Source organism: Monodelphis domestica, chromosome 8 (assembly GCF_027887165.1).
Source record: "Monodelphis domestica isolate mMonDom1 chromosome 8, mMonDom1.pri, whole genome shotgun sequence".
Taxonomy (NCBI): Eukaryota; Metazoa; Chordata; class Mammalia; order Didelphimorphia; family Didelphidae; genus Monodelphis; species Monodelphis domestica.
Window position 1 is genome coordinate 64,788,097 of NC_077234.1, and position 19,011 is coordinate 64,807,107.

At 37.4% G+C, this 19,011-nt stretch overlaps 1 protein-coding gene across 2 annotated transcripts in view; it reads left to right on the plus strand.

Moving 5' to 3' along the window:
* SERPINE2 (serpin family E member 2) overlaps positions 1 to 19,011 on the plus strand; it is an 82,823-nt gene that overhangs the window by 31,560 nt on the left and 32,252 nt on the right. The window lies entirely within an intron of this gene.

Here is a 19,011-nt window from a genome sequence, read left to right on the forward strand (position 1 = left end):
ACTGTTTTAAAAGTCACTCAACATTAAAAGTCCCAGGTCATCAATTTGCAATGTGAACATTTCTGATTAGTTCAGTCCTCAGGCAAACAATATTGAATTAGAAGTGCAGAACAGTGTAACGTGAGGATTGGCTTGCATGCTTTTTAGGCAGGGGAGTGCAAATTGAATTTCCTCATGGGAGCTTTAACTCATGTGTTACACCTGTGATATTTTCAATTAGCTAAAAAAAATGCAATGGAATGTCCAACCTGGATGGATTTTTACTGTTGGCCATAGCTCCAAGAACACAATTGACTATTTCATATGGGAAATTTACATAATGACTCATGGGCCTTTGGGGGCTTTAATCACAGAAAATATTGTTGCAGTGTAGCCGATAAAGCTAGGAAGTGCATAATAATTTTCTGTGTGATAGCCTCAAGATTAAAATAGCATTAAGGTGGTTATTTTGCATTTCATTCTTGGGGATTTTCATGTGAAAGAAAAGGGTGCTGAGGGAGTCAATTCAAGACTTTCCTTATGCATGGGTATGTGAGCGGATTTCTAGAGTACAATGAGAATTTAAAAATAGCCTGATTTTTCTTTTTTAGCACATGTTGTCTTTGACTTAGGAATGTGCTTCATTGGAGTCCTCTGTATTGCAGTGGAGACCACTACTTTTTGTTCCTCCAATTGAGGGGAAGGAACATTTATATAACATCTGGGCACTATGCTAAGCATTTTTTACAAATATTATCACATTTGATCCTCATAATAACCCTGCAAGATAAGAGCTATTAATACCTACACTTTACAGTTAAGGAAACTGAGGCAAACACAAGCTAAATGACTTGCCCAGAGTTACAAAGATAAGAAGTGTCTAGGGCTCCAACATTCTTTCCACTGAATCACCAATTGAAACACTTGAGAAGTAGTTGGACAGGGGTTCTTAACTGGAGTTCCACTGACTCCTAAGGCATCCTGGGATAAATTATAGGGTGTCTGTGAACTTGAATGGACAAAAATATACATCCTTATTATCATTTGTCTAACTGAAATATGTAATAATAGCCAACGTTTATATAGCACCTTCTATGTGCTAGGTACTGCAGGAAGTGCCTTACAAATATTATCTCAATGGAGGTAGTTGCTATTATTATTCTCATTTTACAGCAGAGGAAAATTATGCAGAGGTTAAGTGACTTGGCCAAAATCACACAGTGAGAATCTGGGATGGGATTTGAATTCATGTCTTCCTGACACTAGTTTTCTTATAGTTTTGTTTTTTTTTTTTTTTTGAGAAAAGGTCTATAGATTTCACATGTTAAGAATGAAACAACTCTCTCCAATCCCTATCCCTAACTCCAAAAGAGATGTTTTTTCTTAGGCAGAGAGAGAACTCTTTCAACCAACAAGTTTCCTAAGTTTTCTCTCATCCTAAAAGTGAAGCATACATACCCCAAAACTCCTCTTTAACCTTCTTTAAGTAGTCACTCATCCCTCCCCTCTTTTTAAGTTTTAATTAGTATCTTTTCATTTTATATCATCTTCATTTCCAAATATATTCCTTCCCCAGCTCTGCCACTACCATCCCAGGAGCATGGATAGTGTCTCTCTAAGCCTGAGCCTTAGGAAACACATACCATGATGTATTAGGGCTCTGTGACATCCCTTCTGGAAACTAAAATCTTTTTAGTTTGCAGGGTCTATGGTGAGGGGACTTTCCAGGTTAATCCCTATTCAGTCAACTCCAGGAATTTTCCCTCTTGCTTGGAACATTCTCCCTCCTAACTCTACCATTCAGTTTCCTTCTCTTCCTTCAAGACTCAGCTCAAATCCCACCTTTCCTTCTGGAATGCTTGTTGGTTCATGGATTGCTTGTGGGCTGGCCTGGAGACCTGAGCATCATTTCTTTTGCAAAATGCATTTTGAGTTCCAAACAACCCTGACAAACAGACTTTTGGAAGACACCCAGCTTGTTAATTGGGAACAGCCTAAATCTGACACTAGTTCCTCATTTCTAAAATTAACCATGGAAATGAAAAGAAGTTGACATCAGATAGATCTGCCTGATCCTCCCCTCCCCATTTTAAATGTGGTTTTAAAAATAACTTTCTAAAGTATTTAGGGAGACATCAAAGGTGCCCCCAAAATGGAGTAGGAGGTCCAGTACCCACTAGATATGTTTCAGGGAACAAATCTTAACTCCTCTGGACCTTGATTCCCACATCTGGTAAATGAGGAGCCTAGCCTAGATCACCTCTCAACTCCCTTCCAGATATTGCCTCGTCTGTGATCCCAAATTTTACTTTATTTTTTTTTAAAGGCTAACCTTCCTGTTCCTTTCTCAGAGTTACCTCAAAATGTTTTACCTCCCATTATTAGTTCTTAGGAATTACTAAGAATAATGCTCCCCTAGCTTCAAAACCCTGACATTTGGGGGCTTATTTGTCCCTCATTTGGATGGTTGTGTTGTCTAAACTTGGCAATCTTGGAGAGAAAAAAAAACAGAAAAGGAAATGCCTGGAAGCTGGTATATTGACCACTGTTCACTGAGAAAATGTAACTTCCAGACTCCAGCAGAGAACACTTCAAGGCCTCCCTCACCTAGTGGCCCAAGGCCCTTTTGTTCAGATTGCCAGCAGTGACCAGACTGGATTACATTCCAACAGATAGCCTTCAGGGACAAGGAGGCCACTGAACCAATCTCTCCCCAAGGGTGTTTAACCCAGATGTGGGAAAGCTAATAAAGTCTTATATTGTACCACTGAGTCTTTCCAAAAGCAAAGAAATAAAAATAGAGATTATTTAGTCAACTTCTGGCACACAACTCCAAAAGTAACAAGGGAGCTCACTTTAGGAGGTTTTTGGGGGGTGGGGGTAGAAACAGAGATGGGGAAATGCTTAAAAGAATCAGAATCATTCTTCAGTTATGGAAAATTATTCTGGGATGCTTTCTAGTGCAGGTTTTAAAAGCCAAACTCCCAGGTCCTCTGTAGGTTCTTTTTGCCCCCTCCTAGACAAATTTACATAGGAATAATATTCAAGATTGGGCAGATAAATGGCACTGAGGTTAGAATGCAAGACCTGGAGTCAGGAAGGTCTGAGTTCAAATGTGGCTTCAGAGACTAGTTGTGTGACCCCAGACAAGTCACTTAACCCTGTTGACCTCAATTCCTCATTTGTAAAATTGAGCTGGAGAAGGAAATAGCATACTACTCCTGTATTTTTGCTAAGAAAACCCTAAATTGGACCACAGAGTCAGGCAAGAATGAACAACAAAGTTTATATAGTCTGCATAGTTTTGTGGATATAGAGGGTTAACCTTGGCCTGAGGAAGACTTGAGTTGGAGTCCAGTCTCTGGTTCATTTGGATTTATAATCCTTAGAAAGTTAGCCACTTCTTGGGTCTTCCAGGCAACTCTAAAAACTACAGCTGAGTTGTTGGCAAGTATCTATGCAGAGAGTTTTCACGCTGGGAGCTACCTCATAGCAATGAAAACACAGGTATCACCAAAAGCAGATCTATACATTAGAAAAATTAGGTCCAAAAAAGTTTGTTTCACACAGCTAATAAGGAGCAAAGCTAGAAGACAACCCCTAGTCCTTAGCAGTTCAACCTGGAGCACTCCTGGTTCTACTGACAGTAGAAAGGATATGATAATAAAGGAGAATTAGAATTTTTTAAATGGAGTCTTTGAAGACCCAGTTTCCTGTCATTGCACCATTTTAAGACAGGTCATTAAATAAGAACTGCATTATGTTTGGGTAAAGTCAGTTCTATTCAGATCACAAATCCCAATATATTTACCAAGTTGCTCCCCTCATCCTTCCTAGTCTCTTCATGCTACCTTATAGCACAATTGAGGGACAAGTACCAATATAACCTTGAAATTAGAATAGTCTTCATTAGAGTCCTTATCTCAGTTTTGTTCCTGGGCACATACATTTGCCATAATCAACAGATTGCTGACCATGAATAGATCCCAAGCAGATATTATCTTTGCCATAAAAGATGGTGGGAAGATTCGGCAACTCCTAGAAAATCAGAATTAGAAGGATATTAAGAATAACTTAGTCTAGCCCCTTTGTTTGACAGCTAAGAAAAGTGAAGCCCAGAAAGATTTAGTGATTTCTTTCATGAACAGACCCAGAGCTAGATATTATGAACCCATGTCCATTGTTCTTGCCATTATTTCAAGAAAACTGGGTTAAATACTAGTATGTGAAGACCCTGAAGACCCAACTCATTTTTCAGTTTTTAATTGTACTGTATCAGATTTCTGCTTCATTTGGTTATGGTTCAAATGGGCTGTAATTAGAGATTGAATGGAAAAGAGGTGCTGGGTGTACCCAGTCCTCTTGCCCTTCTTAGTGTGGCTTCCTGGCCTTTTTTACCCATGACTAAAGTTCCTGCTTGATTTAAGTCCAGATCCTGACCTTAATAGTATATTGCAGACAGAGATGATGCCCTAGGAACTGAGGAAAAAAAGTAACCTTTATCATTCCTAGAACATGGCAGCCTCACACTGGCCATCCATCAGCTCTTCTTCTGGGACAAAACAAACCTCTTAGTCCTCTCCAGAGTAACTAGAGCTACTTACCACGACTCATCATGTGGGATAATCAAACAAATGTGGCCCACAGTGATAGTCAAGTCCTTATTCTGCGAGCTTGCACGCTGTGTTGAGTCTCTACCGACTAGGAACGGGAATGAAAAGTATGGATTTCAGTCTTCAATTTTGCTTAAACAAACATGTAGCTTGGGTTGAATTAGCTTAGAGAATGCCCAGCAAGGACAGCAACAGTAAGAATGATGTGTGGGTGGAAGAAGCTGGAATGGGAACACTTTACATGCTCTTTCCCTACAACTGACAAATCTTCTCCCTTCATATAGGCTCTATCAGATTTCATTCCATTAAAAAAAGTGTGAGCTGAGGAAAGCTGAGGTGGGGTGTGGGGAAGAATGTGCCAACAGGATGCAATTACTTGTTAGCTTGGCAACGTTTTCTCCCCCATTTCTTTTCCTAAGAAGAATCTGAACTGTTTTTTATAGACTAGTTTCACTGAACATTCAAAAGTCCCATCTGCCTGCTGGGGGGGGAGGGTAATGGAGGAGGGTAGGGACCCCCTGTTCCATCCACCCTTGTGACTCGGCACACCATTCTATCCCTCTCTGGGATATGCCACAAGAAGCTCAGTTTAGTAAATTTAACTTAGCAATACAGGCAGAATTTCTGTCTTCAGGGTTTCTATTGAAATCTAAAAAGATGATTACTTGGGTAAGACAGGCTGCTGTTCCAAGTGCCATTAAGATGAATTTTCAAGGGTCATAAAAGTAGTGCATTTCCTTTACTTCAGAATATGGAAGCCCAGTGACCACTTAGAATTTTTGTGAAGAGTGTAAAGATGAGGGGGAGGGTCATTGTAAAGAACTGGTTGAAAGGATTAGAGAACCAACCTGCCTATTCCTCTAACAAGAAACACATGCCACTCTGGTCCATCAAGATAGACCATGTTTTCCTTGTTTTAGAAGCCTGTAATATCATTGGTTTAGACCTAGAAGAAACCTTTTGGGTCATCTAATTAAACCCCAATAGTTTCTTATAGGTGAGAAAATGGAAGTACAAGGAAGTTAAATGACTAGCCCAATATCACACAAGCAGTAAGCAATCAAATTGGGATTTGATGAAAGACTGTGACTTCCAATCTTGCACCCTTTCCATTTTTTCTGGAAGTGTACTGAATTTGGGTTCAGAGGTTGCTGGTATTGTTGCTCAGTCAAGTTCAATTCTTTGTGACTCTGTGAACCATACTGTCCTTGGGTTTTTCTTAGCAAAGATATTGGAGTGGTTTGCCATTTCCTTAACCCTGTTTTTCTCAGTTTCCTCATCTGTAAAATGAGCTGGAAAAGGAAATAACAAACCACTCTGGTATTTCTGCCAAGAAAACCCCAAATGGGGTCACAAAAAATTGGACATCAGTGAAATGACTGAACAATAACAAATTGCCATTTCCTTCTACAGTAAGGCAAACTGGTTAAATGACTTGTCCTAGTTCAGTCAGATTCTACTTCATACCCTGCTTCCCTTATGTTGAGAAAGTCCTATAACCAAGGGAAAAAAGTCTATTACAGAAAGATGTATTGAAGCAAAATAAATTCCTGCATTGATCATGCCCACAAACAAAATCTTTACTCTGAATCCATTACCTCTCCATGTGGAGGTACCATGTATCATGGTGAGGCCCCTAGAATTGGGTTAGGTCATTGCAATCCTTTGTCTGCTGCATCCCAGAGCAATGCTATTCCTTTATGGAGTATGAACTCATGCAGGATTCCTCTGCATTCTATAACAGACTCCCAGAATGCTGTTGTTTGTTATATGTGTATTTCTCATGGCTACCTTTGGTTATGTACTTAAAATAGTTGGTGGTTGAGCATGGCAGTGTGAAAGGAAATGAGTTTTTTAGCTTCCCTTGTTGTGGTCAACATCAAATTGTGTGTGTGTGTGTGTGTGTGTGTGTGTGTGTGTGTGTGTGTGTGTTGTTTTAGTAGACCTTTTTCCCTCAGTGGGATTTGTTTCATATCTATAGCTAATCTAATGGCTTTTTCAGGTTTTCAGATCTTTGAAGTAAGGAAAGTATTCTGTATACAAATTGGTGTGCTGAGTGATAATAATTATTGTTGTTCAGTTGTGTCTGACTCTTTATGACCCAGTGGACCATACTTTCCATGGGGTTTTCTTGGCAAAGATACTAGAGTAATTTGCTATTTATTTTCCAGTGTATTAAGGCAAGCAGGTGGAGTGACTTGCCCTAGGCCACACAGCTAGGGAATGCAAGGGTTGGATTCAAACTCAGGTATTCTTGACACTAGCACACTATCCACTGAGCCACCTAGCTGCCTCCAGTAATAATAATGATGATGATAGCTAGCATATTTATCATGCCTGTTATGTGCTAGCCGTTGTACTAATCATTTTCCAAATATTATTGCATTTAATCCTCAGAACAACCCTGGGAGATAAAATGTCTTATTATCCATATTTTATAATTGAACAAAGTGAAGCATAGGATAAATGATAATTGATGCTGCTCCTATCAATAGTAATAATAGCTACAGAAGAACATCACTAGAACCAGTTATTTTATATGCAGAATTAGCTACACTAATTCTGAGTAAAGATCAGATTACCTTGAAGTAATTCTCAGTGAAATGGTAAGAGTATTAGACTCTGGAAACCCAAGTTCAAATCCACACCTCAGATAATCACCAACCATATGATGATGGGCACATCATTGAAGCTCTCTAAGCCTCAGTTGTTGAGGGGGGAGGTATCTAATAAAATGAAGCTATTTCTTCTACACCCTGCACACAAGCTTGTTGGGAGAAAAGTACTTTGCAAAACTTAAACCAGTACATGTATGTAGTTATTAAATAGGTTGAAATCTGCATCAGAGGAGAGTGTTTGCACCCAGAGTAACCCACAGGTCATTGATAAATGGATTGAATCATTTCCCAAAAAGCATATCCATTATTTTATCGAAATACTTTATCATTGTATCAACAAACAAGATTAAGGGACTGGTCTAGGGTCACAGAATGAATGTGTCTGAGGCTATATTTGAACTCATGAAGAAAATCTCTGTGGTTCTTACTAGGCTTTAGAGATACAAGTATAAAGAATGAAATGATCTTTATAAGTTGGAAACTTGGGGGCACCACTGGGTGGCTCAGTGGTTGAAGAGCTAGGTCTAGAGACATGCATTCCTGAGTTAAAATTTGGCCTCAGACTTTTCCTGGCTGTGTGACATAGCTGTGTGCATTAAGTGCCTGGTCCAACAGTTGAGAGACAGTGAGAGTGCTAGGGCAAGATCCAAGACTTAGAATTCAGGGTTGTATTCCCATTGGCCTTAATTTTCTGCAAGTTACAGAACATTAACACATTATTGTTCTATTGATCTTGTATAGAATTCAGCCATCAAAGTAGCATGGCTTTCTCATACATCACCAAGAATCTAAACAATAATGACAGCACAGTCACCCAAAAAGACGAGGGCTCGTTTTCAACTTGACTGGTTAGTATTTCACATTTCTCAATCAGTTTCACTATGACTTTTGAAGACACAAACGGATTTTGACAGTTTGGTACACACCCAGAGACAGTCAAAGGATACTTCAGGCTTGTTTTATAGTTAATAACATCTTGAATCAGTGGAGAAAGACACATTTTTCAAATTATATATCTTTTATCATAGCAAAGATTAATAAAATTTGGTACATTTGGATGTAGTATAATCTAGTAGTTAGAGAGATGAACTTGGAGTCAGGAAGACCTAAGTTGAAATTCCTCCTTAAACATGTGGTGGCTCAGTGGATACAGAGCCAGGTCTAGAGATGGGAGTTTGGGGGGGACCGGCACTGGGTTATGTTACCAAAACAACCCTATATTACAGTTCAAATCCAGAGCCAGACACTTTCTAGCTGTGTTACCCCAGGCAAATCACTTAACCCGCACCCCCCCATTGACTGTCCCTTATTACTCTTCCACCTTGGAAGCAATCTACAGTATTGATTTTAAGGAGGAAGGTAAATTTTTACATAAACATATATAATATATAATAATATAATATACATAAATTATAATAAGCATATTATACTATGGTTTATATAATATATTAAAATATTAAGATAATTAAATTTTAATTATTTAATATTATTTAATGATAATTAAAATATTAAAATAATCATATAAGTATATAAAATATATAAATAATTTATATAGTATATGTTATATAATTATTATTTGTATATATATTTTTAATATATACACGCACACATATATAATCCTGGGCAAGTTACTGCTACCCTTGCAGCATGTTTCCTTGTCTGTATTTAAAGTGGGAATCATAATAGCATTCACCATGAGCTGTTATGAGGATATGATGGAATAATACATATAAAGGGCCTTACAAACCTTAAAAGTGCTTTAAGAATTTTAGATGTTACTATTATCATCACATAGATAAAATTAGGGAGTTATGTGGGCTTCACTGCAGTGCAATCACAAAAAGTGAGATTCTTGGTCATTAATAATAATAGTAGGGGGCAACTGAATGGCTCAGTGGATTGAGAGCCGGACCTAGAGATGGGAGGTCCTGGGTTCAAATATGGCCTCAGACACTTCCTAGCTGTGTGACCTTGGGCAAGTCACTTAACCCCCATTGCCTAGTCCTTACCGCTCTTCTGTCTTAGAACCAATACATAATATTGATTCTAAAGCAAAAGGTAAGGGTTTTGCAAAATAATAATAATAACAATGGTAATTATTAGCTAATTTGCTTTGTTCTATTAATAGCTGGTAAAGCCACAATCCTTAAATTAATAGAATTTAAGTGCTGAAATATACTTGGAGGTTAACAGCTTCTTTATCCCTTTTATGGACTCCTTTGACCTGGTAAAAATTATAGATTCCTTCTCAGAGTAACATTTTTAAATGCATAAAAGAAACCCATTATATTGAAATACAGTTATCAAAATACTAAAAGCAAAGCAAACTCATAGACCTCAGACTAAGAATCCCTGTTTCAATAACCAATGAAACAGAAAGCTATGGAAAGAGAATGACCTGTTCAAGGATACATAGTCAAGTTAGTTGCATACCTGGGATTCTAAACACTATTCCTGATTCATATGCTCAGCAGCTAAAGAGACTGCCAAGCAGTTCCTGGAATGGTAAAAGTCAAAGTGGCAGGCCTGTTCTCTACTTTAGTGGAAGAATGTAACAGGAAGGTTCAGGAGAAACTTCCATCAGCCACATTCTCAGGTAGCACCAAAAAAAAAACCCCAAGATTATATACAGAATGGACCACAGATCCTGCAGGGTCCATAGTATCCTGCTGACAGAAGTGCCTCCTTGGAGTTAAAGCTAAGGGAGAATATTGATTCTGAGGCACTACCTCACACCTATTAGGTTGGCCAATATAATAGTAAAGAAAAGTGATCAATGCTGGAGGGAATGTGGCAAAATCAGGACACTAGTGCATTATTGGTATAATTGTGAACTTAATCCAACCATTCTGGAGGGCAATTTGGAACTATGCCCAAAGAACTATAAAACTGTGTATACGTCAGATCCTGTAATATCGCTACTGGGTCTGTACACCGAAGAGATCATAAAAAGGGGGGAAGGACATACTCATCCAAAAATATTTAAAGCAGTTCTTTTTGTGGTAGTAAAGAATTAGAAATTATGGGAATGTCCATCAATTGGGGAATGGCTGAACAAATTGTGGTATATGATGGTGATGGAATACTTTTGCACTATAAGAAAGGATAAGCAGGATGATTTCAGAAAAAGCTCAAAAGATCTACATGAACTGATACAGAGCAAAATAAGCAGAATCAGGAGAACATAGTACACAGTAACAGCAATACTGCGGAATGATCAACTGTGATACTCTCAGCAATACAGTGTTTCAATTCAATTCAATTCAAAAGGACTTATAGCGAAGAATGCTATCAACCTCCAGAGAAAGAATTGCTGGAGTCAAATGCAGATCAAAGCATACAATCTTTCACATTAGTTTATTTATGGTTTATTTGGAGGTTTGGGTTTTATGAGTATTCTCTTACAACAGTGAGGATTATGGAAGTATGTTTTGCGTGATAATACATGTATAATCCAGATCAAATTGCTTACCCTCTCCAGGAGTAGAGAGGGAAGAGAGAGAGGGATACACGTTGGATCTTATAATTTGGGGAGATATATGTTGAATTGTTGGTACATGTAATTGAGAAAATAAAATATCTTTGAATAAAAAAGAAAAAGAGAGAATGCTGAAAGGTCATTTAGAAAACTTCGTTTTTCAAAACTGGACATCCAAAACACTTCTCTACTGTTCAACTAGTTTAAGGAAAAGGGACATTCTTGCTGGGAAAGCAATCTTATCCTATGGACCAGAATTCTCTGACTAGTAGGAAAGCAAAAAGGTGCCTTCAGCTCTAGGAACTGGAGATTGGTGGTTCAACAAATAGAACTAAGGAAGTCTGAAAGGAGAACTGTTTGTAGAAGGAAGAAAATGAATTTGCTCCAAAGCATGTTGAATTGAAGTTGATAATGAGATCTACCCAGCCAACATTTCATTCCAAGTTAGATGTCTTCAGGCACCAGACTTTTATACATAGGCACTTTTTAGGTGTTTATGATTGAAATAAGTATCTGATAGGCAATAAGAAAGATGGGATCAGGGCTTAAGCAAAGTCACAGTCCTCTGGGGAGAAGTGATTAGTTGAATTATCAAGAGAAGGAAAGAGTTATGTCTCCTCTTTTTCTGACTGACCTCGCCAAGACACCATGGATAGAACTGTCATAAGCATATGCCACCTATATGAATAATATAAAATTACTGATTTTCATTCATGTGTTCTGAGGCACCTTTATCTTAATCTAGATCTCACTTAACTACACTTTTCATCCATACATAAAGCAAACTTTCATCTATACACAAGTATATTTCCCCACCCTGGAAACTATGTAGTGCTTAGGGAGAATGAAACCACTATTTTGAAATATCTGAATAATTCTTGGGCAAATGGATTTGTAGACATGTTTATGACTTCCCTGGGAGAAAAGACTAAATTTGAATGTGTTTTTACTGTTATGAAAAAACCTAATTCAAGAAATGAAAACAGCAAAAACTAATTGAGGCCACTCTTATTGAAATTTCCCAGTGTGTTTGGGCAACATCCTTATTCTTTTCTCCCACACTTAACATTTTGAGTGTTATTTTTGCCTTTAAAAACAAACTATGACAAGGCAAAACCTCCATCCTGAAAGCTTCCAGGGGCTGTTTTTTTTTCCAAAATTAAATTTCATATAAAGAATTGCCTGCTTTAGAAAGAGTTAACATAAAATGGAATGCTTTTTTCCACATAATGGCCTAGGCTGAGCCCCAAAGAAAAACTGAGAAAATAGTCTTCTCCATTGCAGAATTAGAAAACTATGGGTATAGAATATTATACATGCTATCAAATAAAGTTGATATTTTGATTCTCTTTGCTCAACTTCTTTTTTGAATCTTTGCTACAAGGAATAGTTCACTGGTTGAGGAAAGGAATGTATTTTGAAATGAATGTAACATTTTAAAAAAGCATCAATGAGAGGCAGTTAGGTAGCACAGTGAATAGATAGGCAGGCCTGCACTCAGAAGGACCTGGGTTCAAATTTGGCCTCAGACACTTCCTAACTGTGTGATCCTGGACAAGTCACTTAACACCAATTGCCTGGCCTTTGACTTTCTGTCTTAGAGTTGATGTCAACTTTAAAATAGAAGGTAAAAGACTTTTTGTTTTGTTCTGTTCTGTTTTTAGCAACAAGAGCTTAATTTATTTTTTAAAATATTTTTCCATGTTTACAGGATTCATTTTCTTTCCTTCCCTTCTTCCCTCCCTCCTCCTGACAAGCAATTCCACTGGGTTGTACAAATTTTATCACTTGACACCTATTTCAATATTATTCATTTTTGCTATAGAGCAATTTTTTAAAAGTCCAAACCCCAAATCACATACCCATATACACATGTGATAAGTGATGTCATATGTTTTGCTTTTGCATTTCTACACCCCTAGTTCTTTCTCTCAATGTGGGTAGCATTCTTTTACATAAGTCCTTCAGGAGTCTCCTGGCTTGTTGCATTGCTACTAGTAGCAAAGTCCATTACATTGGATTTTTCCACAGTGTTTTACTTTCTGTGTACAATTTATTCTAGTTCTGTTCATTTCACTCTGCCTGTTCATTTCACTCTGCGTCAGTTCATTGAGGTTCTCCCAGTTTATATTATAGAAAGCCTCCATATCATCAATCCTTACTGCACAATAGTATTCCATCACCAACAGATATCACAATTTGTTCAGCCATTCCCCAATTGATGGGCATCCCCTCGTTTTCCAATTTTTGGCCACCACAAAGAGCTCAGCTATGAAAATTTTTGTACAAGTCTTTTTCCTTATTATCTCTTTGGGGTACAAACCCAGCAGTGGTATTACTGGACCAAAGGGTATGTATTCTTATAAAGTCCTTTGGGGCATAATTCCAAATTGCCTTCCAGAAAGGCCAGATTAATTCACAACTCCACCAGCAGTGCTTTAGTGTCCAGATTTTGCCACAACCCCTTCAACATTTATTATTTTTCTTTATTGTCATGTTGGCCAATCTGCTAGGTGGGAGATAGTACCTTAGTTAGCAATGTTCTAATTTGCATTTCTCTAATCAGGAGTGATTTAGAACACTTTTTCATGTGCTTATTGATAGTTTTGATTTCTTTATCTGAAAACTGCCTATTCATGTCCCTTAACCAATTGTCAGTTAGGGAATGGCTTGATTTTTTTATACAATTAACTTAGTTCCTTATAAATTTGAGAAATGAGACCTTTGTCAGAGATTTTTATTACAAAAGTTTTTTTCCCAATTTGTTGCTTCCTGAAGTTAAGGGTTTTTTTTTTTAAGCATCAATGAAACAAAACCTGCTTCTACTTAACTGTAATTCAATACCTTGAAATGCTTGGACCTAAAAGAAATTCCCAAGTTTTATACCTAGTTGAAAGGGTATAATTAAATAGTAACTGAAGAGAAGTATAAATCTTGCTCATTTACATGGAAATAGGTGAGTTTAGGATAGAACAATTTGACTTAGAGAATCATAGGCAAGCAGAAGGAATGGCCAGTTCCCCCTTAAAGAACATTGTTCAAAATGTCACTAATTCTAAGGCCTCCTAGGTTTGCCATACTGTCAGTAATACCTTAAATAGATTTCTCTCCAAGGCTTATCCACACCCATAGCTGGGAGACCACTAAGGTGGCAATGTCTGCTTGTGGTAATAAAAACTGATGAGCTGTTTCTGTTTTGTTTTGTTTTTTTCTTCCAGCAGAACTCCTAAATCAAACAGTGATTCAGTGAAACAAGGTAGTTATTTATGTAAGACACTATCCTGCGACTACCTAGAAGTAGGGATGCTAGCTTCAGTGGAGTCTGGAACATAAACTCTTCACTGGGTCCCCGTATTCAGGACTTTGTAGCTATCTTCAGGTTGTGCGATTGGGTCCCACTGTGTCCACATCAATGCTGTGCAGACTGATCAGAGGATAGGGACTAACCATGGCTTACATGGGAACTCAGGAAACAAAGACTATGGTTCATTGAAGCTAAACCATGGAATAGGATAAAACCAACATGGATAGAGATACAGGCACTCAGACCAGTGAAGAAGATGGGTATGATACATTGGCTCAGACATTGTAAGGATTTTTTAAAAGTATAACCAAATATTTTTAAATAGAATAAAATGTAACCATATCTTCTTCAAAGTAGTTTTTGGGGATTTTAAACATTGAAAAGGAGATGAAATCTCTAGTTTTGAAAAGTTAAAAGTTTCTGCAACAAGTATTTGGAAACTCTCAAATTCCAGATTTTTTTTCCTGATTTACTTTTAGCATAATAATATTAAAAGTAATCCTATGAGCCAAAGCAAAATTAGGTCATGCTGGCCATGGAAAAGGCTCAGAGAAACCAAGTATGTAGGTCACCTTCAAGTTTTGAATGTAGAAAGCCTTGGCTTACACAATTATTTTACAGTTAAATCCTTGGGAAGATGCATGAAATATTCTGAATTAAATTAATTCTGAATTAAAGAAAAAATAACTTACGTGACATGCAAGAAAATAAGGATGACTGGCTTAAGATGACATGCCCTCCCAGTTATGGCTAATAGCCATGTAATTTAGAAATTTCACAAAGTATATTTCTGTTTATACCTCTGTTTTCAGCCTAATAGTTTACTTTACTGTACTACCTCTGGGTTTATAATCCACCAAAAGTAAACAATTAGTTTTAACGAAGAAACAAACGTAAGTACAATTCATTTCTTAGCCTGGCTTAAGAACAACCATTGTGATGTTCCAATATTTCCTAATGAAGATGGAAGTTACTAGTAAACAAACTGTCAGCTTCAGAATATAAGTTTTAATACAGGTTTCTATTGGCAAATTTATAAGCTGTATGTTAGCCAAGATAAGTCACCTCCCTCAAGCTAAAGTTTGCAATAATTCTTCTAATTGTTTTACAGTTGAAGTGTTTGGCCTTTCACCTATAGAAACTGAGCACAAAGGATAGATGTAGTGTAATCAATGCAAACTTAAAACCAATTTAACCTAACAGGGTTGTTGGGCATAACAATTCAAATAATTACTATAATTACACAACTAGGTGATGGAACACTATTGTGCTCAAAGAAATAATGAACTGAAGGAATTCCATGTGAACTGGAATGACCTCCAGCAATTGATGCAGAGTGAAAGGAGCAGAACCAGGAGAACATTGTACACAGAGACTGATACACTGTGATACAATAGAATGTAATATATACTTCTCTACTAGCAGCAATGCAATGATCCAGGACATTTCTGAGGGACTTGTGAGAAAGATGCTATCCACATCCAGAGAAAAAATTGTGGGAGTAGAAACACAAAAGAAAAACATTTCCTTGATCACATAGTTTGATGGGGATATGATTGGGGATGTAGACTCTAAATTATCACTCTATTGCAAATATTAATAATATGGAAATAGGTCTTGATCAGTGTCTAAGGGGTAAAAATTATGGTTGGACTGAATATTTGAGAGTTGATCTCCAAGGATTTAATTACTAAATCCCAATGAATTACTCAAGTAAGAATGGCTTTTTTCGGTAGTTTATTTGCAAATAGAAAGAAGAGATTAAGGAAGAGAGAGAGAGAGAGAGAGAGAGACAGAGAGAGAGAGAGAGAGAGAGAGAGAGAGAGCTCCAGCCTGGTCTGAACCAGTCAGGAATCCAAAGGCACCAGCAAGGGGAAGGGCGAGGATTAAATTTAACAGGGCTTCCAGCCACAAGACCTTCTCCAAGATGAAGGGCCTCTCCAGAGGATAGTGTCTCCAGAAAAGCCAAGGAAAGGGAGTCAGCCTTTTCACTCACCATGTGACAATCCAAAGGAAAACAGTCTGAGATCTCCAGCCTGAGTTCCTCCACAGTCAAGTTCCAAGGTGAAGATCCACCTCAGGAAGTGACCATGAAAAAGTGACCAGTTCTTTGCTTTACTTGCTGTGCCTTACTACCAATGGTGGCTTAAACTTGGCTTTCACCTGTCCATGGGGCAATCAGTTGTTTCTTATTTGTCACTTGCTAACACATGTGAGCCATAGACCTTACACACACACACACACACACACACTCTCTAAATCCTTAAGTGGGGGCGTATACATTCCTGGTGGCTAAAATTCTAAAGAATAAGTAGGGTGGAGTTAATCTCAATTTCCAAATGATACATGTAAAACCCAGTGAAATTGCTTGTTGGCTATGGGAAGAGGGAAGGAGGAGGGAAGGGAAAGAACATGAATCATGTAACCATGGGAAAATATTCTAAATTAATTAACTAAATAAATTTAATTTAAATTTATTATTAATTAATATATAATTTTATACACACACACACACACAATTAAAGTCAAGCATTTGAAGCTCATAGGGAAGCCAGGTACTTCTAAGACAGCTATAGATATCTACTAATACCTAGGGGTAAGAACAAGATAGATTTTGAGGTCTTGAAATGTGTTTGGCTTTGGGTAGACATTCATTGTTAATTTAACAAGTAGTGTTGAAAAGTTAAGCCTGCCCAAGCAATGATTCTTATTCCTGAGGGGCAAAAAATTGGAGTAACTTCAGTCTTCTGATGGGAAGCTTATGAATGGAAAGAAAGGATCAAAATGGCCAGATTTACCATCCTAATGAGGGGGAAATGGTTTTGGGAAGAGAGTAGAAATAGTTTGTAGACATTATAGGCTTTGTAATATTTGAAACTGTTTTTGAATAAGACCATCTCCTTTACTGACTGACACCTAAAACACTTCCCACTTATTAGCAATTCATTTATATTAACAAGAAATAAGAGAGTTGGATGAGGGGAAGTTTAATTGGTTATTCATACTTTCCTATGAATTGTCCATTGTTCTTCCTAATACCTACTTGAGAAATGAGAGAAAAAAAGAAAGAGGAGTACAAAAATCAGAAGAATAATTCTGCCAGCATGAACACAGTGACCATAATTAGGACAAGTGGTCTGCCTTGACAGTGTTTATTAAAAGAAAGCTTTCATTTCTTTCAATTAGGACTATGCAAAAAAGTCTGGGGACTATTTGGTCTATGGGACCTCGTGGCCAGAGAAGGCCATACTGTGACATGAGAGCTTCAGAACAGTGGTGGACATCCAGACAACAGCTTAAGGGTGCTGGGTACACCACACATACAGTTTAACAGAAATTGGGAATTGTATACTCCATAAAGGAAAAAAAGAATAAGTAAATTCACACACTTTTCATTCATTCAGTAAACACATATTAAGCATCTACAATATGGTAGTATGTTTTTTATTTAACATGGGCACACTGCTTTTATTTAGGAGAACATTCCTGGTGAAGGCCCTTATTAAATGAAAAAGATATTTGGATGCATTTTTGCAAATTTTTCCAAATGTGCTTCACAGCAAAAAGAAAAAAAGAAGTTGAAAGGGATTGGCAAGTTCTATTCAATGGGGGAAAAGGCTAATTTCAAATGGAGTTAGAGTAGCTGAACAGACATGTAAAGAGATGCGTCTTTGAGCAGTATGCTTACAGTTCTTCCCAGATATACTGTAGGCATTCGATGTGGCCTTCAGTTCCAACATCTGTATACTCTCTTTATGGCTATTTCAGCAGGTGCATGAGGAGATTTGAATTCAGGGTGAATTTTCCTCCTATCTGCTCCTATCTCTCCCTCCCTTGTATTTGTTTTTTTTTTATTTTGCAGGAGTGGAGTATTATGGGCATATAATGTCAAGCTTTTCTAACATATTGGCTTTGAAGACCTGTCATCCCCCCCTCCCATTATTCTTTGTTATAATAATAGCTAGTATTTATATTCATTATTATATTACACATTTATAATATTTACATATTTAATGCTTTAAGGTTTGCAAAGTACTTTATGAATATATCTCATTTGATCCTCACAACAATAGGAGGAAGGTGTTACTATTATCCCCATTTTACAGATGAGGAAACTGAGGCATACAGTGACTTGCCCAGGTTCACACAGCCAGTAAGTATATGAAGTCAAACTTGAATTCAGGTCTTCCTGATTCTAGGTCTAGCACTGTAGTCACTGTGCCACCTAACTACCAAAAGGCATAGTTCTCTGGGCAGGGAAGTGAGGAGACATTTTAGGTAATGTTGGTGATATAAAATAAAATTATATTGGGACAACCAGGTAGCACAGTGGAGAGAGCAACAGACCTGGAGTTGTGAAGACCTGGGTTCAAAATTGGCTTCATATACTTCTGAGCTATGTGACACTAAGCAAGTCACTTAACCTACATTGCCTAACCTTTGCCATTCTTTTGTCTTAGAATTGATACTAAAACAGAAGGTAAGAGGTTTTTTTCTTTAATGATATCATTACTTCTTTATTTTAAAACAATGATAGCTAATATTTACATAGAACTACAAGGTTTGAAGATGATGTTACAGATTTTAAAGTCTGATTCTCATAACATTCCTATGAGGTAGAGACTATTATCCTCATTTTATAGATAAGGAAGCCAAGGCTGAGAAAGGTTCATTGATTTACCTCATAGTTGTCTGAGTTGGGATTTGAATACTTGACTTTCTAACTTCAATCCCAGTATTTATCAACTATGATAAGCTGCCTTTACATGGTTGGAGTAAGTATCTGGATAACTAGGCTCAGATTATTGGTATGTTGCTGCTGACCCAACTTAAACCCTAACTTGTAAATAAGTAACTATCTGCTCAAGTTCTATTAAATCTTTTTGTGTCACCTAATCTTCCCTTCCTTTTTCCATCTCCCTTCTCTTCATTCCTTCCTTTCCCTCAATTCTAAAGCTTTTCTATTAGGCTAGAAAAGTACAGAGGAATATTTCATAATTTAGTTGCTTTGAAGGTTTC